The 22,613-nt window shown below is 42.5% G+C and overlaps 1 protein-coding gene across 6 annotated transcripts in view; it reads right to left on the bottom strand.

Moving 5' to 3' along the window:
* TEAD1 (TEA domain transcription factor 1) overlaps window positions 1–22,613 on the bottom strand; it is a 255,589-nt gene that overhangs the window by 99,487 nt on the left and 133,489 nt on the right. The gene's annotated exons all lie outside the window — the stretch shown is intronic.

Raw genomic sequence — 22,613 nt, 5'->3', positions numbered from 1 at the left:
CACTCGCATTATTTTAAGTGTGGTCTGCACGCAATCTTTCCCACGGTCAAACAGAAACCAGCCCACGCGTCTCCAACATGCAACACTGCCACGTTCTCTCAATTTAATGAGAGGAGAGAGGACAGTCATTCCTCTACAAGTTTTTGTTTCCCTCAAAGCACCATTGTACCAATAGAAATATTGATCAAAGGACAGCAAAGGGTAATTCACAAAAGAAGAAACACAAATGATTTGATAAAATGAAAAAGGGTTCATCCTCCTATGTAATCAGGTCAATGCAATATAAAACCCCAATAAAACACCCATTTTTACCTATACTGATTAGCTATGTTCCCAAGAGCATATATTGCTATTGGGGGTATATACTGATTCAACTTGCTTAAATAGCAATTTGATTATATGTATCAAAAGCCTTAAAAATAACTTTTTCCCCCTAACATAATTTGGGGATATAATCTAGAATATTGGCACAGGAAGGTGGGAATGGGTTGCGGGGGGCGGGGGGGGAGGGAGAGTTGCTAAGAGATGTTTGTCATAGTTATTATCTTGGTGGGTAACACAGAGAAACAAGCTAAACAACTGAAAATTCAGGAATTGTTAAATAAACTCCCTGACTACAACATCAGTCATTAAAAATTACATTTAACAGAAAAAGCTGATGTTATAAGAAAGCAGGATAAAACATATAGAATGATCACAACTTTGTAAACTAAAAATAAAGTTTTAGGAAGAAAATACATCAAAATGTGAACAGTGGTTGGTTCTGGTTAGTAGGATTATGGGTGGGCTTTCCCCGTTCGTTAATCTACCTTTTTGTTTGGGCAATCCACCTCAGCCCTACACCCACCTGCCAGACAACTGCCTGCGCAGAGGCTGCACCTGGACGCACCTGGACGGGGTGAAGGAGACAGCAGGTAAGAAAGCGAACCAGAGCAGCGCAGGAGTATGGCGGGGGCCAGGGGGGGGGGGAGTTATATGATCAACCCCGTTTCATAACCCTGACTCTCCACAGGTAAAGGTGACTGCATTTTGTCCCATTTTCATGTCTAACACCACTCACAAATCCAAGGACAAGGTGCACTGAGTTCTGAGATGATGCAATTACAGAATACAACTTGTATGCACATGCATTCAAATGGAAGACTGAAAGAAAGCAAGTATTTCTAAATCCAGTCACACTGAATTATCCACCACATTCTCTCTCAGGTCCTCTGGACCTTCAACCATGCAGCCTACAATATAACTCCCCTCCCTCTCTGCCTGGCCAACTCCTACTTCTATGTCAATTCCCCTCTTAGACAGCCCTTGTCTCCAGTAAGTCTGCCCTGACCAAGGGCAGGGGACCAACCGTCCCCATGTCAATGAATATTAATGTATGTTACGGACTAAATTGAGACCCCCACTGTGACTGACTGTTTGGAGACAGGACCTCGAAAGAGGTGATTATGATGCAATGAGGTTATAAGGGTGGGGCCCTAATCTAACACGACTGGTATCCTTGTAAGAAGAGGAAGCGACAGGAGGGATGGGTGCACACGGAGGGAAGGCTGCACAGTGAGCTAAGAAGAGAGGCCTCAGGGGAAACCAAACCTGCTGACACTTGATCTTGGACTTCCAGCCTTCAGAACTGTGAGGGAGTAAGTTGGTTGTTTCAGCCACCAATCTCTGGTCTTTTGTTATAGCCACAAACTAACACAATGTGTCTGTAGCTTCCAAAGAGATTAAAGTCCTAGTAGCCACATCTGCCCTGTCCACTACCCAGGGCCCAGGGCCTGGCACAGAGCAGGGGCTCAAGGAAAAAACAACACATCTTGAAATAAGAAACAACAAATCCTGAGAGTTAGCAGAAACGAAGAATCATTTCAAGCATGCAGCCCCAGAACATGATGGGAGTAAAAACTATTTATATTCTCAACAACGAAGGCAAAAAGAGGGATGAAATGATAACCAACCATGTCAGTCTCTTTTATGCAAACGGCTTTTAAGATATACTTGCGGTGTGGACTCTTGGACCTTATAAATAGGTCATTTGGAGATAATTATGGATAAAAAGTACGTTAATTAAGTTGTGTGCCTTTATGCACTAGGGTATATGCGAGTGCGTCTGGCTTGAGAGTCACCATGGGATGTACAGCCATTAATTAACTTGGGCTTAGTTGTTGAACGGGGAGGGGGAAAAAAGCACACATGAAGGCTGAGCTAGTGGTATTTAAGGAAACGGCATTTCATAATACAACACTTTGCAAAGGTGAGCTCTGCCGCAGGAAAGCAGGTCCACTTATCCTTCCCATGACAAATGGGCCATTACTCTCCACCTTTACCCCACCACATCCACCACATGGCGAAGGCTTATCAAAAGAACCCTTCAGGCAGGGCAACTAGCAGGGGCTGTTTTCTATGGCTTGAAGTCAGAAATTGAAAGGTGATAGAAACTTCCCCTGAAAGACAATGTGCAGAATTAATTTCCAGCTAGCCCACAAAATCTTGGTGAGCTCCTAAACGCAAAAACCTATCCAACCACAAGAGTTAAGACTCTTAATAGAGACTGCTTGTTTTCTGAGGTGCTAAGAGTTAGAGGGAGACTTCATCCACTTTCCCTCCACCCCCAAGCTCGTAGGAAAAAGTGATTTTCTTCTCTCATTCTCCTAATTCTACTTCTTCTGCAAATCCCATTACCTCTTTCTCCAGGTCCCAGGTGCTCTACCCTGAAAGTCCAATAGGTTCCAAGTTAAACTCCCCCTCCCGCAGTGCGATGATCCCAGGTAGGGGTTAGGAGGAACCCACCTGACTGGCCTCATCGACATGACACTCAGTGCCCTGTGACATAGCAAGAAAAGGAACATTTTAAAAGAAGATTATTATTCCTTTCAAACAAAACTCCAAATGGCAGTATTAAGGCATTCATTCAGCCATCCAACAACTTAAAAACCTACTCTGTGCCAACTCTTTTCGTGTGGAGAGATCTGTGTCAGTCAAGTCCACATATAAGTATCTACATTGGTTTCCCGGGCCTGAGGTCCCCAAGTTTGCCTCTTTGCAGAGAAATTCTCTTCTTCCATTTCTAAACCTGCAGGTTACAGAAAAGCAGTACATACTTCCCGACCAGTCATAAGTCAGAAGCCAGGGTTTGTTTGTATAAATGTCACTATTTAAAATCTTGCTGCCAAACAAATTTATTCTCCTACAAGTACGAAAATGTTCTGTAAGTAAAACATGTTAGATCTAGATTGGGTAATAAACTATTGGCATCACCAGCAATCTATCCCAAATCAGTGAAAATCAAATACTGTCTACCATAATGGCAGATCTGCTGCCTTCTAGTAAAAACAAACAAACAAAACACAAGGTTGATTTTACATATAATCACGGCTGATTTGTTGGCACGTTGCAGCCACCCCTCCCTCTGCTACATTCTGAGCTATAACACACTGCTCTGAGTTCTCCACAGGATTACATATAACCTCACAGAGACAAAGGCAATCTTGTGCAACTAGAGGCAGGGTAAAAAAATCACAAAACTCTAAAGTAATTTTCTTTACATACACAGCTGTATTTACTCTCCACCTTTCTGAACTCTCAGAAGGAAGCATCAAAACATAACGTATTTTGCCGTGTACAATGTGCACTTTTTGGCCCAAATTTGTGAGGGAAAAATAAGGATGTGCATTATACATGGGTAGTACTAATTCTGTATCTATATAAATGTTTTTAATTCTTTTACTTATGCTTATAAGTTAAAAGTATAACTCCAGAAATCAATAACGATATCCGTATGCAAAATAATACCCTGGAATATGATAATCGGTTTTGTTGAATTTACAACAAATTTGCAACGACGAAGAGTTCTTGGCCTTCTCTAATGCATAAATATCATAAATTTGTTACTGGTACATAAAATTCCCTGTACCTTGTATCTGTTCTTGTGTTCTGTAATTATTTGTTACATAAAACTTCTTGTACCATAATATGTTAAAAATAAATGCTAAAATCCCTTTATAATACAAAAAACAAGAAACTAAATGTAAACAAATAAACATTTGAATTAAAAAATAAATGAAAGATTATTTTCCCTGAAAATTTGGGCCACAACCATGGCCCAAACTTTTGTATTATACACGGGAGCGCATTATACACGGCAAAATACGGTAGCTTAAATCAGTAACAACTGTCATTATTGAACGCGTGTACGGCTACTGTGCAACACACTTCCCAAACACCTCCCTTCATTATTGTAAAAGTCCTACGAGAGAGGTACTATTATTATTCCCAGTTTACAGATTAGGAAGCTGAGCCTTACATCAATCAGTTCAAGAGCTCACTCAAAGCACACAGCTAATAGATGGCAGAGCTGCGAAGTGAGCCCCGGTCTGTCAGATTGCACTGCCCTTTAGAAGGAGGCTGTGTCAGACGTTCAGAAGGCAAAGCTTCTGTGGGTATCTGTTCCAGCCACTGTCCAGCCTAAGTAATGGATGACCTAAAAAAGATGAATAGTCTGTAAATCAAACACTAGAAAACCTATTCTGCATAACTCATACCTCACCCTCCCCTCTCCAAATGTGAACTGGGGAATTATCTTTCACACCTCTAATGGCTTGTTTTACACCAAGCTGTAATTATCTCTCAATGCTGGTTGCCAGCCACTTGTTGACACGGGCTATGAGACATATTGCTTGATATCTAATTTTATCCAAGTCATTTTTGTTGAATTCAAACTTTACATTCTCATTTCCCCCAAGATGTAACTCTTGCAACGCAATTCAACAAATATTTATTAAGCTGTTACATAATTACAGGTGTCAAGCACACCATGCAGTCCTTGCCCAAGGCTAGCTCCAAGTCTAGTTGGGGAAACCAGGAACCGAATGGGTAAACACCAAGGAGGAGACGGCTCATCTGGTTTGAGAAATTCAGGAAGGCACCTGAAAGGATTCTTGAACAATGAGTGAGAGTTTCTAAAATGGCTATACAGTATTAGACCTTAGAAATAATCGAGTAATTCTGTGTGACTAAAAGAGTAGAGGGGATACACAACAGTAATAAGTTGTGAACATTTTTGTACATGAAAAGCTTTATCCTGCAGGAAAAAGAGAGCCAAAGCTTTTTTTAAGCAACATAGCGACAGGAGTAAATTTAAGTTTCAGGAAGATGAGGCAACTTATCCAAACATTCTGGGGGGTCTAATTTACTAAGTAAGAGGCAAGAAATTTCCACATTTTCAGATTTTATATGCCCAGTTTGTTGGGTTACTAATGATGTATTCCAAAAAGAGCTCTTCATATTTCTCTTTATTATCTTAATTGAGATACAGCATTCTCCTGCTTTGCATATATGAGATTCAAGTTGTACCCTGTGTTTAAACATTTCAGCACACGATGGCCAGCGGGGAGGCAGATCTGCATTTTAGCACATCTCTGTGGGCTAGAACGCAGCGTTCATAATTATGATGATCTGAATTCCCCCAAATCTTTTTCTTTTTTTCCCCAATTCATTGATAAAGTCTTGATTAAAAATACAGACATTTTGTCATCCTGGCTACATTTACCTCATCTCAAAACTCTCCTGACTGGGTGAAAGCTAATGCTGCTTCTTCTGTCTGGTCAATTATTGCACGGACACAAGGGACCAATTAATGCCATCCATAAAAGCCTGAATCATTCTGTCAATTAACGAGAACTAACTATGTCATCAGATATATTACTGGTGAGCGAGTCTATTTGGTTGCAATATGTCTTGAAGGAGAGCAGTATCAAATGAATCACAATTGACTTGGACAACTGCTAGCATAATTTCGGAAGATGAAAAGACAGATGTGGTAGTTATTAGTGGTCCCCTGAGGAATTACAGCCAAGCAATTGTAATGTGCTAAGACTGCACTAGCAGGTGCCTGCAGTACAAATCAGACAGAGGGTTAAATCAATATTTTCAATTTCTTAGGATCAATCTGGTGTTTGAACAAGATGGAAACTTGTTAGCAATTGGCAGGACGTGTAAATGAAAAGTCAAACTTCTTATTATTTGTTAAAAAGGAAGGAGTATACTGCATCATGTCCTTGGCACTAGGTAATGCTTTCATGATCCAGTGGCTGAGGCATTCACTGAGAATCAAAGGGTTCTTAAGTTTTAATAGAGTGTAAAAGCTTAGCTTTATACAGGTTGGACATTCAAGATCTTTAAGAGTGACTGACGGGTCAATAGGAAAGTTTTGAGCGGTGATAACAGTCGAGTTATTAATGATCAGTGCCAAAACCCAAAGAAAACCTTAAGTTCAATGGAAAAAAGAGGAAAACTCAGGTCTTACCAAGAATGCACAGATTAAACACGGCCCTGGGAACATGACTACTTTTCTCTTATTTTACTAAGAATCAGCCTGGCTTTGACCAACGATTTAAGAAAAACTTTATTTTTTTCCCAGTCATCTACATCATATTTATAATCCATCTTGAGTGCCTCGAGTCACTGAATGACTGTCTCTGATAATGTTCCATCTTGGTTTTTGCTTGTTTGCTTGCTTTAAATTTAGGGGTAGACAATCCTTCCTATACCCTCCAAATTAGGAAGATCCAATACATACAAACGGAGGCTAGAATTGTAAACAAATAAAACTTTCAACATAATGCATTTTCTGTGTACATAGTCACCAGCTGAATAATTATTGGGGGGCCGTGTGGTTCAATGGAAGGAGACAGAGCAACGTGAGCGTGAATCTGGAATATGCGGCTTCCTCACTGAGCCTCTGGGCGAGTCACATTATTGCTCTGGGATCGGTTATCCCACAGGCACTAAAACTGGGGCAGGTTTCCTATCTCCTACACCTGTTGGAAGCAGTCAACTCCTGCCTGGCATATCAGTTAGAAGAGCAAGTGCTTTCTTCCTATTTAAAACAAAGTGGTATATTCCAATGAGAAATAAATATTAAGTACAATATGAAAACTAAATATTTAAAGCCAATATAAGTAGTCATAGACAAATTGAGATATTTTCCTTTAGCTTAAAAAAAAAAAAGAAAACCTCTCCAGAATTTGTAAAAACATAAAACTAATTCAAACAAGTAATTCTTGACTATCTTTCCAATTTTTAGTATATGTGCTGCCGAAGCGAGCACAATTCTTGACTATCTAAGAGCAATACGCACCCAAGGAATGTGAAAGGAGGCAGATCTAAGACCAGCTCAGGGTACTGGGGGAATTCAAGGAAAGGAGAAAGCCTTTAGGCAAGGGCTCCAAGGGAAGGGCAGTTTCTACAGGGAAAAAAAAAATCTATGGAAGTGATATTTCAGACAGGCTCTGAAGGATAAGATTTAGACAGGACAAGCTGGAAAGGGATGGGAGGCAGAAAAACAGACAAGGCAGGCTTCATGGAGGAGGGATCTGGAAATTCAGGGAAGGAAAGGGGACGAGGGTGTGCATTTCATGCAGAGAGAGCTACATCTGCCAAAGATATTTCATTTGTGGAACAAAATGCTGGGAACGTGCCTATACCATGGAATAATGGGGAGAAAGGGAGGCCGTCACCTACCTACTACCAGCACCAGGGCCCTGGGGCAGACGACAGAGAGGAGGCAGAAGGCTCAGCCAGAGAAAAGGCAGTAGAGAGAGGGGAATGGAGGGGTGTGTGTGTATGTGTGTGTGTGTGTGTCTTACTCTCCTTACACTTTTGGCTAGTTTTTTGCTTTTACACTGGCCACAATTAGGAACTAAAATTAGGGTGCATGTGTGTGCAAAAAGTAATTATAAATACAATTAGTGTATAATATACATACAATTCACTTATAATTGTGTAAAAACACTATGTGTCCATACATTTGTGTGTATTACACACACTAACAGATTTTGGAAAAGAACGAACACACTCCAGATCCTGTTTCTTATAAACACACACAAGCAGTAGACACCTAAGAAAACATGGGAGGGGGCTGTGTTGTGCAGGGAGGCAGCTGTCCCATGGAGATGAGGCCCTGCCAGTTTGGGTACTATCCCTGCCCCCCTCCAAATATAAAGATTTCTATGCCCAGAGGGAACTGGGTGAAGCCTTTTCTTCAACAGCTTATGACAGGGAAAGGCCAATTCTCAGGTGACTAGGTTTGGGTTGAGCCCTCCTTAGGGACCCGAATTCAGGTGCGGTGGCACCAGCCATGGAGGGCAGCAGCAAATTGCCCAGACAGCCCAATGAATGAAGTATGTCCATAAACAGGGGGCTGCCCACTTCCTGCCAAGACAATACAAGTAGGTATAACGTAAGTTAATACAACATAAGTGGAGAAATAAGACAAGCAGTTCTGATTTTACCAAGGGATTCAGAAATTAAAATAATAATAGAAAAAAAGTAATGCCTTAGAATTTACAGTAGATATTTCTTTTTAGTAAAGAAATGCTCAAGAATTCACAGGAGGAACCAAGTGTCTTGGAATTTGTGCAGAAATATAAGAGTAAGCCGACCGCCCTAAGACACAGCTGGGTCTTCCAACCTCTGGGCGACTTGCTCATCCTACTTTGTTCATCAGGACACCCCCCTGACCCCCCGACCCCTGGGCAGCCTATGCGGGTCTCCACAGGGCAAGCTGTCCTCCGACCTCGTCTGCCCAGTAAGGTGAGGTACAGCTCAGTCTCCAGCATGTTCTTTTCCTTTATTGGGTCACTGTCACCCTACCTACCTCTCTGTCAATTCCCTCCTCCAATTTCAGGAAGACTCATCCTCTATTTCCTAATGACACAGCGGCCTCTCCCACACACTCCTGCAAGGTCCTTTCTCTGATGCTCCCTTGGCCTCCATGTCCTCGCACTTGGCGTCCCTCAATCTCTCCACCCCCAGCTCAGCAAACTTCTCTGATCTTCCCAGTCAGAAATGCCCTTGTGCTGTTTAACAGACAGCTACTGTTTCCCCAAAAATAAGATGTAGCCAGACCATCAGCTCTAATGCATCTTTTGGAGCAAAAATTAATATAAGACCCGGTCTTATTTTAATATAAGACCAGGTATAATATAATATAATATAATTAATATAATATAATATAATAAATATATATAAAATAATATAGTATAGTATAACACCTGGTCTTATTTTACTATAAGACCGGGTCTTATATTAATTTTTGCTCCAAAAGATGCATTAGAGCTGATGGTCCGGCTAGGTCTTATTTTTGGGGAAACATGGTATTAACCACCCCCACCCCCACCCCATGCTCCATCCTTCTGTTAAAAAGCCCTTAAATGTCTTATGGTGAGTGTTATGGAGAAATAAAGATGTCCTCAATAGTCCTATGATGCTAACACACGTGTCCTGTCTCACGAATTATATAATCAATTATAAGTAAGGCACCAAGTACTGTCTTCAGGATATAGCACGTATTCAATATACTCTAACACTTGTAGCTTTCATGATGATTATGAGGCCTGACAATTAGGGCCACAAATTCATCCTAGAAAACGTGCTACATACCTCATTGCTGAATATCATTATGGTCACCTTCGAAGTACTCCCCTTGGGGAGCTATGTACCGACACCAGTGCCTAGTCCACCCTTCAAAGCAATTTTGGAACTCTTTTTCTGGAATGGCCATCAGAACTGTCATCGTATTACCCTTGATGTCCTGAATGTCATCAAAATGTCTTCCCTTCAATATTTCCTTTATCTTCAGGTAAAGAAAGAAGTCACTGAGGGCCAGATCAGTTGAGTAGGGAGGGTGTTCCAATACAGTTATTTGTTTACTGGCTAAAAACTCCCTCACAGACAGTGCCGTGTGAGCTGGTGCATTGTCATGATGCAAGAGCCATGAGTTGTTGGCGAAAAGTTCAGGTTGTCTAACTTTTTCATGCAGCCTTTTCAGCACTTCCAAATAGTCAGCTTGGTTAACTGTTTGTCCAGTTGGTACAAATTCATAATGAATAATCCTCTGAGATCAATAAGAGGTTAGCAACATCGTTGCAACAAGTTTGCAAACTTAATTGTCACACCTGTATCCTGCAAACACCCAAATTCATGCCTAATCTCTACAACGAGGTCGTAAGGGGCCAGCAGAAGCACACCACGTCTGTATGCTTCTTCATCTCCTGTGCAAACAGTGGAGCCTCCAATGGAGAATATGCTCAGAAACACACGGATAAAGAAAGAAAACTATTGGCTGGAGGATCAGGATGAGCACTGTCAGTCAACGTCAAAGTCAGCAAGAATAAGAACTAAACTCAAGGTCTTTTTCTTTGGTTTAGATTTTTTCCTTTGAAAGACAAATATTGGGGTCAGCGATGTTTCATGCTTTAATCACAGTTGGCACTGACTGTTCGGAAGAATTCAGTGGCTGCTCAAGGCACACCCCGAGTCCCTCGGTGACCACAGCCACATGGCACAGCCAGTGGGCTGGGTGAAGACGCGCTGCTTCAGGTGAGGTTTCAGGGATGCTTACACAGAAGGAGGGAGAGGCTGGGACGGCGGGCTCATTTGCTCCTTCAGTCTCTCATGTATTTTCTGAACACTGCCTTGGGCCAGGCACCAAGGAAGGCTCTGAGGATTCAAGGGTAAACAGGAGTCTCTGCCACGCAGAATCATATGCTCTACTGGGGCAAAGTGCTCTGGAGAAAAACCCTGCCTGCTACACTTCGGTCTAGGGGGAGCTCCTCTGACATGTGTGCCCTCTAGCTCCACCATCACTACATTAATCAATCCGGGAGCTAAAACCACAGTAAAGGAGATGGAAAGAGGACGCAGGAAATTTTCCAATATTTAAAAATCCTCATGAGCTTTAAACAGTGAATCTATGCTCCATAAACATTATCATCTGCAGAAACAGTTTCTGGGATATACGTAATAGAATTTAACTAATTTACTCATACTACAACTTGTTCCCAAAAGGGTTTGAGGCAAGTTCCCCACAGCCAGAAAAAAAAAAAAAAAAAAACCAGGGTGAAGAAAACAATTAGGACAAAACAGAAAAAATAAAACAGGAGTAATGTTATATAGAAAAAGTGTAGCAAGAAGAAACAAGGATTCTATATAGGAAAGACTGTGCTGGCACCAGTGAAGGAACTGTGAGTAGAAAAACCATGCACTTGTATTTCTGGTTAGTAAGCACTATAAAGAATATACACATATATCAATTGGTTAAAAAAAAAATCAAAAAAAAAAATCACACTGCCCTGAGGTGGGATTATGTATTGCTTGACTCCAATTCTGTGAAAAGAAAAGCTATGGCTTTAAGAAACTCAACTCCCCAGCCAGCTTTTGAAACCAAGGTTCGGCCAAGAAGAGCCAATAAAAAAGCTGTAACATGAAACCAACCCACACAGCACAAAAAGAAAGGAGAGAGGGCAACGGGTCGCCCTCGAACACACCCTTCTAACTGGGTTCTAGAACAGCAGCTCCCAGTTTGCAAGACAAGAAGCTAATTGACTGGGATGTCTGCTGCATAAGCTATAAAATAAGTACATAAAGAACAATATGAACATACAGCGCCATCAGTTACATAAAAAGGCCTGCTGTCGGACGCCACACTGCGCACCAAACAAGCTGGGCGATTGTTTCAGCAGGCTGCACGGAGGAAGAAGGAATAATTAGCATACTTGTGAATCAAGTGTCCACCAGGAAGAGATCTCCATCCTCGGGCACTGGCAGGGCAACCCTTCAGCACTCAAGAGTCAAGCTGGGGCTTTTAAAGATCTTTATTGACAATCATGATGCAAGGAAATATATTCTTCAGCCAAATAAACCAACAACTGGCTCCACTGTGGCCAGTTCTTCTTCACTGAGTGTCTGTCTGTCTCTCTCTCTCTCTCTCTCTCTCTCTCTCTCTCTCTCTCTCTCTCTCTTTCTTTCTCTCTGTCTCCCTCCCCCCAACACACACACTTCTCTTCTAAAGTTTCACCAACTGCTACTTTCCATTACCAGGAAATGTCATTTTCTCTCACTCATTTTTCATTGGCTAGGGAGAAAACTCCTGCCAAAAAAAGGAGGGGTGGTGACAAAAGCATGAGCTGTCCTGGCACAAAGAGGGCAATACACAATATGAGGTCCATAAACCATAAACGTCTGTCCAGAGAGTTGTGGGGAGGGGGAGTGAATACCTTTGGTCCTAGGATTTCTCTCATTCTCCAACATACTGAATGTGAAAAACCTTTTTTCTTCCTGCTGCAAATCTAAAAATAGGCAAGTGGGATTCCTGGTCTACCACTAGGACAAAACCTATTGATCTGGTGGAATCTGATGCACGTAACCATCTTCAACATAAGCAATAGGAAGCAACAGAATGACCTTACAACCTAGGGTCAGCAGATCTGAGTTCAAATCTCTGCTCTCTTTCTTCAGAGCTGTAACATTTTTAGCAAATCATTAACTTATTTGGGCCTTAATTTTTCTACATGTAAAATACGGATAATGTGTTTTCCTTCTGATAACCTCCCTCCAAGGATTGTTGAGAGAATGAAATGAGACTATGCATATGACTGTCGTGACACAAAAATGATTCCTTAACTTCGTCTATTTGGAAACTCAGAAAAAGCCAGGCACAATCCCAGCATCTCCTGAATGCTTACTGTTTGCCTAGCTGCAGGCAGGTGCCTAGGAGATGCAGAGAATTAAAAGGAGCAGTTCCTGACTGCGAAGTATTCTCAGGCTAGTCAGAGGCAGGATATGTAAGTTTACGGCTAAAGCCAGATTAGCCACAGTTCACTGGAGATAATAAAGTCTAAACGCTTTTCCCTCACCTCTCTTAATTCTTTTGCACTCAAGAAAATCCACTGGGTCCCATGCAGAAGGCTTACAGCCCTAAAAACAATAACAGAATTGATGACTGGCATCTCCCCAGCACCCAGAGGTATTCTCAGAGACAGCGTTGAGAGGCATTCCCTTGTACCCCTTAGTTACTCTATGAATTCAAACCGTAGGGAGCATAGCAGCCCCAAAGGAAATCACATCTGGAGTGACAAAATGACCTTGCTCCCCATCTTCCAACTGAAGAGAAGACTCTGCATGGAATGCCTGGAAGAACCTCCTTCGGGAAACTTCTGAGTCCCAAGCACAGGGATCTGAAATCCAATCTATAATGATACTAATTAATAATGGGTTTTTATATGCCAGGTACAGTGCTAAACCTGATTTCGTCTGATGAAATAAATGACACTCATTATTTCATTTGATGTTCAAAGCAGCCCTGAGAGAGAAGTAATTTTCATAGCTCCATTTTGCAGATGAAGTTAAGGACGTGATAAAGTTAGCTAACGGCCCCTAAGGTTTGCCCAGCTGGTAAGAAGTAAACCATGGTTTGAACCCAAGCAGGCTGATTTCAAATCCCACACGATTTCTTATCACACCTGATTATTGTATTAGTCTGCCTGAAGTCCATTTCCCACTCTGCTGTTCAGGTTTTGAAAACTAATCAGTCTCACTATATTTTTTGTAGACAGACAAAAGACACTATGGATCTACCATCAAACCACAGCTGACAAGGCAAAGTGCAAGCCAACACACAAAGCACCACAAACTATGTTCTTCAAGGAAATATGTTCTCCTGAAAGCTTTGTTAGGATAGGAAAAACAGGACAGAGACCTAGGATAGTCCAGAAAGCTTTAATAATTTGGAGTGGTTAATACATTTTAAAATTCAATCTTACTATGAACAAGAGAATATAGTTAAATAATGTGTTCATTTTTCACCCACTGAATGAGTAAATATTTTTAAAAAGACAATCTTCAGAGCTGGCAAAGGTATATTGAGGTCTCATAGGCACAGCTATCAACCCTTTTAGAAAACAGTTTTGCATGCTGTGCTTCTGGTTTCATATCTAAGAACTTTTTGCCTAACCCAAAGTCATGAAGATTTTTTGACCACGTTTTTGTTCTAGAAGATCAGCTTTTACATTTAGGTCTACAATCCATTTTGAGTTAATTTCTGTATACGGTATGAAGTAAGGGTTTAAAGTAATTTTTTTTTTTTGGGGGGGGGCATATGGCTATCTAATTGTCCTAGCATTACTTGAAAAGACTATTTTTAAAGACTGTCTTCTCTCTTAAATTGCTTTGGCACCTTTATAGAAAAATCAGTTGACAATAAATATAATAGTTTATTTCTAGACTCTCAACTCACTACCATTGATCTATCCTTACTTACATCAGTAACACACCATCTTGATTACTGTAGCTTTAGAGTAAGTTTTGGAGCCCAAAAGTATAATCCTGTATTTTCCTCTTTTTCAAAATTGTTTTCTTTATTCTGGGTCCTCTGCATTTCTGTGCAAATGTTAAGAACAGCTTGTCAATTTCTACCCAAAAAAATCACGCTGGGATTTTTATAGGGATCTCATTGAATCTATAAATCAACTTGGGGAGAATTAACAATATTGAGTCTTCTAATCCATGAACATGGAATACCGCTCTATTTGTTTAGATCTTCTTTAATTTTTTTTCAGTAATGTTTTATAGTTTCCAGAGTGGAAATCTTACCTTTCTTTTGTGAAGTTTATGTCTAAGAATTTTATTTTTGATGCTATTTTGAATGAAATTGTTTTTGTAATTTCATTTTCAGATTGTTTTTTGCTAGTATATACAATTGATTTTTGTATATTGATTTTGTATCCCACATGTTTGCTGAACTATTAGTTCTAATAGATTTGAGAGGTGTGTGTGTGTGTGTGTGTGTGTGTGTGTGTGGTGTATTCCCTAAGATTTTTCTACATACAGGCTCAATTCTTCTGTAAATAAACAGTTTGACTTCTTCCTTTACAGTCTGGATGTCTCTGATGTCTTTCCCTGCAGTACAATTTTGAATAGAAGTGGCAAGAGTGGGCATCACTGCCTTGTTCCAGATCTTAGGAGGAAGCCGTATTCATAATTTGCACAAAATAGTCTACTCATGCTATTATCTTTCATGAAGAAGTTACGAGACAGAGCTGGATAAATATTTTCTTATACTGGTGACCCATGATCACGCACAAATAAAAAACATACTCACGCACTTAAAAAACGTCAGTATGTGCTTTAAATTAAGAACAGAACCCAAACTATCATCTAATAGATAAAATTACTGAAAACTAAATACATGAAAAGGCAGCACTGTCTCATGTAATGATTGTGCAAAGAGGAGACAAGGTGATACAAGGGAAGGCAAACAGATCAGCAGAGTCCAGGAGAAGGTGACATCACAGCTACCTGCGGAACGGCCTCAGGTTAGCCTGGCCCTACCAACTCTCTCCACCGTCCACTCGCCCCAAGGACTGGGAGGGACGGGAGGAAGGGGTCTTAACAATCTGGCCCACAGCCTCTGCCCAGTCACCACCTGAGCCGCCAGGAGTGAGCTGCAGCGGTCTGGAAGAGAAGGACCACCTCCAGTGGGAGCTCTCACGCAGCAATTTTCACACGACAGTAGCTTATCTGAACAAAACAGCCGTACTTCTTTTAAAACCAACTTAGTTCCAGGATGGAAACAATCAGGCAGCATCCAGCACTGTTTGAAAGAACTCACTGGCTCCAAAGATCTTGTTTTCTCTGAAAGGTGAAAGTTTAGATGCCTCAGTAAGAGGCACAGATGGGTGTTCAGAATCTTGACTGTTTGACAAAACTGTCGGCTCTGACACACCCTCACACTCTGTCCTGTAGAAAACTCCCAGCCTCTGTCACAGCACCTGCCTAGAATGACTACTGTTTACACGATGAGACGAGTCTGCAGGCAATGGCTGAGGACCGATGGTTTGCAGGAGCCAGTGCCCGTAGGGTACATCTAGTTCTTTGTAATGTACATATTCTGTCACACGGTGCAATAAATCTGCTAGAAAAAGACAAATGGATGAATAAACAAACGAGGCATTGTAAGTGGAGATTTCATAGAAAATAAATTTAAAAAATGAAAGACTCAAAGGATTTAAAATCTAACCAGAAAAAGGGGGGGAGGGAGTATATGGGCAGAACTAGATCTCATTTCCCTAATTTTACAAAAGTTCCCATTTTCCAGTATCTCAGGGAAATGAAAAGCCAGAACCACTTGTTTCCCCAAGATCTAGAATAAATATTTGTTTGGGGTGGGGCAGGCGGGCCTCCATCTGCTGAAGGGAAAACTGGCAACACTTAGGTGCCCCTCCAGGGCCCTTACTTCCATGTACATGTTTACCACCTTTTAAGGACAATAACTTTTTAGTTCCCATCCGCAGCTCTCACGGCCTCTGTGCCCGCCAGCAACTGTCACTTTTACCTCTGTGGCCCTGTGCCTGTAGCCCAATAAGTGCCAGGTAAATGCATCTGTCTCCTTTCCTCTACTAATGCTATTTTGGACAAGAAAATATGACACTGGACACATTCCATCATAACTTGAGCTTTTGTCACATAAAACATTATACCATGTTTGTCACATGTACATTATACAAGGAATGTGGCATGTCCCAGACTTGCGCCTTTTCCCATACAGAGCTTGGTCTACTATCACAATGGTCTGGAGAAAGAATAAATGACCTATGACACAGAAGCACCTGCTCCTGCTTCCCTCCTGCACTTCCCAACTAGAGAAAGCATCTCTGGATGGAGAGGGGAAGAGGCCAGGGTCTCCTAGGAGGTCCCCGGCATCCCCACCTGTGCAGCAACCTGGGCAATTTTGGCACCTACGCTGCCTCAGAATGTGACTTTCAAATGCCTTCTATGGACCAGCTTCTCAGAGAATTACCTAATTGAAGCTTGAGCACAACTTCGTGAAGCAGGCTTTGCCTATAAAGTGGGAACATTTTATACACAGGGATATCAGAGCTCGGAAGTCAAGTAAACTATCCAAGATCACACAGCTCACAAGTGCCTGCAATTTGGCTTTCCATTAAGAAAAGACCCCGAGGCTCCACATACAAGTCCTGCAAGGTCTTATTAGTCATTAAACATTTCCTAAAGATCTGGAGAGATAGCCTGATTAGCAAGGTGAAGGAGATGCAGGACAGCCGCTCTCTGTCTTCACTGTTACAATCAAAGATGAGTGTGCTGGGGGAGTGAAAACTACAAAACAAGTGAAAAGTGACACATGCAAGAGAAAAAAATATGCTGGTCAATTTCCTATGAAGAATGTTGTCTTGAAATGTAAGAACTACAAATTAAACTGGAGCTAGGTTTGAATTGCTTTTCTAGTTCACTTATTACGTAGTCTGTACAACATGTAATCAGGACCTGCTCTGAAAATTACCCCAATGAGCTTTGAAAAGAGCACGGTCATTAAATAAAATCATGAGATAATTGCATGGTTCTTGGCGTTGGGCGTTACTAATATGGATGCTAATTTTTTCTGTGCAGCCACGCTGATGTCAGATTGACGGTGCCCCGAAAACGGAAGTTCCTTTAGCAGAGCTCCACCACACACCACTCTGCAGCAAGGCTGGGGAAAGCTCTCTGGTCTCTACTTAGCTGAGAGGGGCAGAGCGGATATGCAAAAGGACAGCCCCGGCCCCAGTTCCTGAAAAAAGCATTGGCCTTCTCCAACCTCATGCCTTCTTCCGCCTCCTCCCAGTACACACAGCAAGGCCTTCATCCCACCATCTTCCACTGGATTCCTGTGGAGAAGCTCAGGATCAATGATCTGCGCTCTCAGCCAGGAGGGATGCGGCAGGGTGCGCACAGCACACCACCTGCCTTCCCCAAAGCCTCATCTGGCAGTCTGTGAGGCGTGTACACACGGCTCCTTCAGTAATCCTTTCCACACCTGTTCTACACTTGTGGGAGAAGTGCTCTATACGTTCACCGACAGAGCACCAGTGTGGGAGAAGCTATAGCGCTGGGTGAGACAGAGCAGTTAAGAAGAAAATGGAGGAGGAAGTGCAGAGATGGAAGGAGAGAACAGGAGCTGGAGAGGGTGTAAAGGGGAGGGAGGCAGACAGGTGGGAGGAGGTCACGTGAGAGACTGGGCTCACTCAGGTGTGCGCAGAAACCCTCCGCCAGTGCTCAGCCCATTACTATCTGGCTACAGATTCCACACAGGTTGATCAATAGTTTAAAACTACATGAAAATAGAACTGGGCATTTTCTTTGAAGCCATGTTTCACTTTTCCAATAAGCTTCAATTGAGCATCTATGATGTCCTTAGCACCGCGGAGTCAAAAGATGAAAGTCATTCATTATCCTCCAGAAGAGCTGGCAGCTCAGGGTTCCAGATCACTTGCTGTAAACAGCAAGAAAGGGCTGTTGGGTGTGTGTGTGTGTGTGTGTGTGTGTGTGTGTGTGTGTGTGTTGGAAACAAACACCAGGGGCAAGGACCTATATGATACATAGAAAAGGAGGATGTCTGCATCCAGGTCAAGAGAAAGCAGTGTGAGCGCTGGTCTGTGATATCCCTGACACACAAAGGCCCAGTTCCTCAAACCCAGAGAGCATGAGGTCCCCAAGAACGGGCCTAAGCAGCCAGTCTCCACGAGGCTCACCATGTAACTCGGGCGCTGCTTAGACGGTGAGCTATCGCCACGCGTTCCCCAAAGCACTGAGAGATTTTAAAGATCATGGAACTCTTTAACTTGGGCTCAGCTTCCCAAGCCTAGTTTCCTTTCAATGTGGCAGACAAATTTTGCATGTTGCCAAATGAATCAGAATCCATCAATTGGAGAATATCACACCCAACATACTTGGGGCTTATTAACTTGACACAGCATGGCGTAGTGGTTAAGAGGAGGGACTCTGGAGCCAGACTGCCTGGGTTCAAATCGCAGCTTTTCCACTTACTAGCTTTGGGATTTGACCACCATGTCCCCCAGTTTCTCCAGTCTATTAAACAGGAACATGACAGTACCTATCGCACAAGGTAATCGTGAGGATCAAAACAATTCATCTACATAAAGAGTTATAAAAATGTTATTATGATGACAGAATTTTTGTATAGTGTTTCCTCAATGCACACACAACTAAATGTTTGTGTCCACCCCCCCCATTCATATGTTCAACCCTAATCCACAATGTAACGGTATTTGGAGAAGGGGCCTCTGAGACATCATTAAGTCATGAGGGTGAAGCCCTGGTGTATGAGAATAGTGCCCTTATAAGGAGCTGAAGAGACCAGGGTCTCCCCTTCTGCCACGTGAGGACACAGTGAGGACACAGCGAGGACACAGCGAGGACACGATGAGGATTCGGCAAGGACACGGCGAGGAGATGGCGAGGACACTGTGAGGACACAGCGAGGACACGATGAGGACTCAGCAAGGACACGGCGAGGACACGGTGAGGACACGGCGAGGACACAGCAAGGACACGGCGAGGACACATTGGGGACACGGTGAGGACACGGCGAGGACACAGCGAGGACATGGTGAGGACACAGTGGGGACACGGTGAGGACACTGTGAACCAGGAGGCTGGCCCTCCTCACCAGACACCAAATCTGCTGGTGCCTTGATCTTGGACTTTAACTTCCAGAACTGTGAGAAATCAATTTCTGTTGTATATAAGCCCCCCAGGCTACGGTGTTTTGTTATAGCAGCCCCAACAGACAAAGACAGCACACGTACGGAAACATCAAGATTCTTACACTCAAAAACATTTTCCTTATCACAGAAGGAATTGCGAACATTCTCCCTTGTCTCTTTTGATCCTCCTGTTTTGTAATTATCCTTACTGGATGAAAACTCTGAGTTGCAAACAGGTGAGCCAACTGGGTGGAATCACACAACGAGCGAGTGGCAGACCTGACGCCAGGTTCTGGATCCTCATATGTCCCCCCGGCACTGGGCTACCTCCTCCCCACGTGACACAGGGATTTCCCGTTACATGAGTCTCTCTCGGCCTGGACTAGAGATGAACGGTGTGGACGCTCCCTGGAGTATCTGCTAGGATCCACACACTGTTTACTAACTTCAGATCTGACACACCACAGAAAAAAATTCACTCCTGACTACAACCCTAACCCACGTAGCCAAATGGAATCCAAAGAGGTAAGCTATGAATGAAAGGAGACGTGACCTGCACACCTATTCAGAGGCCACCCTATGGTAGGACTCCCAACGACTATTCTAAATCCAGCGCTACCCGTACACTTCAGTTTTCTCACAAGACAGGAGGCAAACTTCCATCCCCCAAAGACCTTCTAACGACCCCAGAACCCTATACATGAGGTTCTAAATTTCCATTTGCATGCTGAGGGAACTCCCAATGAATGTTCCCATTTTACTCAAGAAATTAAACTAAACTGTGACAGAGGTTAACTTTCCTCTATGTCCACATTATATGATGCAATTATGAATAGAAATATTCTCTCACAGGTGGATACAGCTTTAACAATTTTCAAATGCTTTCAACATGTCTCCTTTCAGGTGATCCAATTAAGCTTTCCTTTTTGTTAAGATCAAGGCTCAGGAAGGTTTCAGGACTAGACCAGAATCACAGGGAAAGAAAATGATAGAACTGGGGCCAGAACTAAAAAAGCTGGACTCCTTGTTTTCACATAAGGAATGGCAAATCACTATACTGAAAGCACCACATGCTACTAAAGCACCAAGTGTTACCTCCTGAACTTCTACTCAATGGCCCATCACACCGGGGCCTTGAAGAAAGTCATCCCGCGTAGAATCTGGCTTTGAATAGCAACAAAGAAATGGGCAAATTGGTGAAAGGGATTTCATCCTCCAGAAGCCCTAGGAATGTACTTCCCCAAGTTCAAGGGCAGACAGGCTAGTGGAGAGGCCAAGGCAAACACTAGAGAAAGCACTTAGAGAGGTACAAAACCCCCCAACACCTCCCTTGCCTCCAAGCCCTTTCTGTTATTAGCCTGGGAGAGACTGATGTACCATATACCTTCCTGGGTTCCTACCTTGACATCCAGACTCACTCTTGCCATCGTATAATTACTCACATTTGATTTCTTTACATTAATGTACATCAGTGACCCACAAAATCATTATCATAATGGACTTATTTTATTTTGGGAAACCAGCACTCATCATCCCACAGCCCTTTCCAAGGCAACAGTTTTCATCTATCTGGGTTCCCTTCTAGTCCTTGTGCCCGGAAACAGTAGCCATAATCACGGAATAGGCACGACTTTGTATTCTACTTTTTTTTTCATGTAATCACATTTCCTCTGTCAACCCAAGCATGTCTCATGACCCTGGCAAGTTACTACTCCAAAGCCTTCTTTTAGGGTGTTTTGATTGCATCACCAATGTAGACAACTGATCTCAAAGAAACTCAGTGACACGTCTGACTTGTAACTCCTAAGGTCTGAGATCATGGTTTGGGTGAGAATGAGAACGCTTTGAGGGTGGGAGGAGAGGACGAAAGGAAAGACAACTGTGCCTTTCTTCTCAGAAGACAAAGTCCTATTAGAGATGAAGATTTGGGATGGCCCATGGGTGGGTGGGGGCAGGGGCGCCTGTGCTCTTAGGCCACACAGCCATCATGCTGCCTACCATAAGGATCAAGCCACTCTCCATTCCCCAGAACAACGGTGTCCTTGGGTTGCAGAAAATTACTGTAGGGCAAGAGCCCTGAGCATATTTCATTCAAACCAGATCATGTCACACCAACATGCTTTCCCACGTATAACATTTGCCATCTGGCTCGGCACTAACGGAAGAGTTTGTATTCCACGGCATGGCACACAGTACCCTCCAAGACCTAACATTCCGCCCCTTTCACCTCTTACCTTCTCTCCTCCCCGCGCAAGCCCTGAGCTCCAACCACCAAGTTGCTGCCCACCTGTCCACTTGTCACTTAGATCTTCCACCTCCAACCCCAAGAAGTATGAGAAACTGTCCGTGCCCTCAAGGAGTTCACAAATCAGGGTAAGAAAACAAAGGTTTTGAGTATATGTTTATCATATAAAAGTCATTAAGCCATTTAGTTGTCTGTGAAACAGTAACAGCATGTGTTTAACCCATCATTTCAAATGGCTTAAAACTGGGCCAATATATGACTAAATAAGATTGCTTCTTAAACCTTTTCTACAAATTTATTGTACTGTGCAATATAACATACATATGTAAAAGTGCATAAGATATAAACATACTGTTTAAGTGGAGGATTATAAAGTGAATACTCATATAGGTGACTCATTTATTATTATTATTATTATTAAGAAAGTAATCCCCTCTTCACAAACCTCAAGGTTTCCTACCAGTGATGATATTGCAACCGTGTAGCCTCTATTACTGGTTCAAGGGGAAGATACTGAAATGCAAACCTTTCTCTTAATTAGCTCCTCATTTGCATTACTCTCAATACCAGACTGTCTGTATTAAAGTCAACATATGTTCAGGTTTTCGAGGACAATCCCCATTCCAAAATTTAGGTTCTCTGGTCTCCATAAATCATCAAAAGCGACCCCAGATTTCTATAGATGTCCCAGATTTCCTGTTGAACCAGAAGGAGCAGTAAAAAACCTTGAACACACCATGAGTGCTAATTTGGGGTTCAAAATATATTTACACTTAATTCTGGCCTATGTTCTGTGTCTGCTTTCTATTTGTAGTTCGCTTGCAAAACCAAAGAGGGTTCAGTTGCTTCATATGGGTCCCAAGTCAGTCCTAAGCTGACTCACATAGATTTTCTCATTTCCACCAGTAAGCATGATAAAGGTTCCAAGCATTTCCGGTGCCATTATAAATTGCATCTGCACATCGCAGCTTGTGAGTGCCGCGGGACAATTTCATACTACTATGGTTCAATGTCTCCCTGATGCCCTCTGAGCT

This window comes from Rhinolophus sinicus, chromosome 14 (genome assembly GCF_057876585.1).
Source record: "Rhinolophus sinicus isolate RSI-liver-muscle chromosome 14, RSI-T2T, whole genome shotgun sequence".
NCBI classification, from domain to species: Eukaryota; Metazoa; Chordata; class Mammalia; order Chiroptera; family Rhinolophidae; genus Rhinolophus; species Rhinolophus sinicus.
The sequence above is the reverse complement of the archived record's forward strand: the minus strand, read 5'-3'. Positions and strand labels throughout refer to the sequence as shown.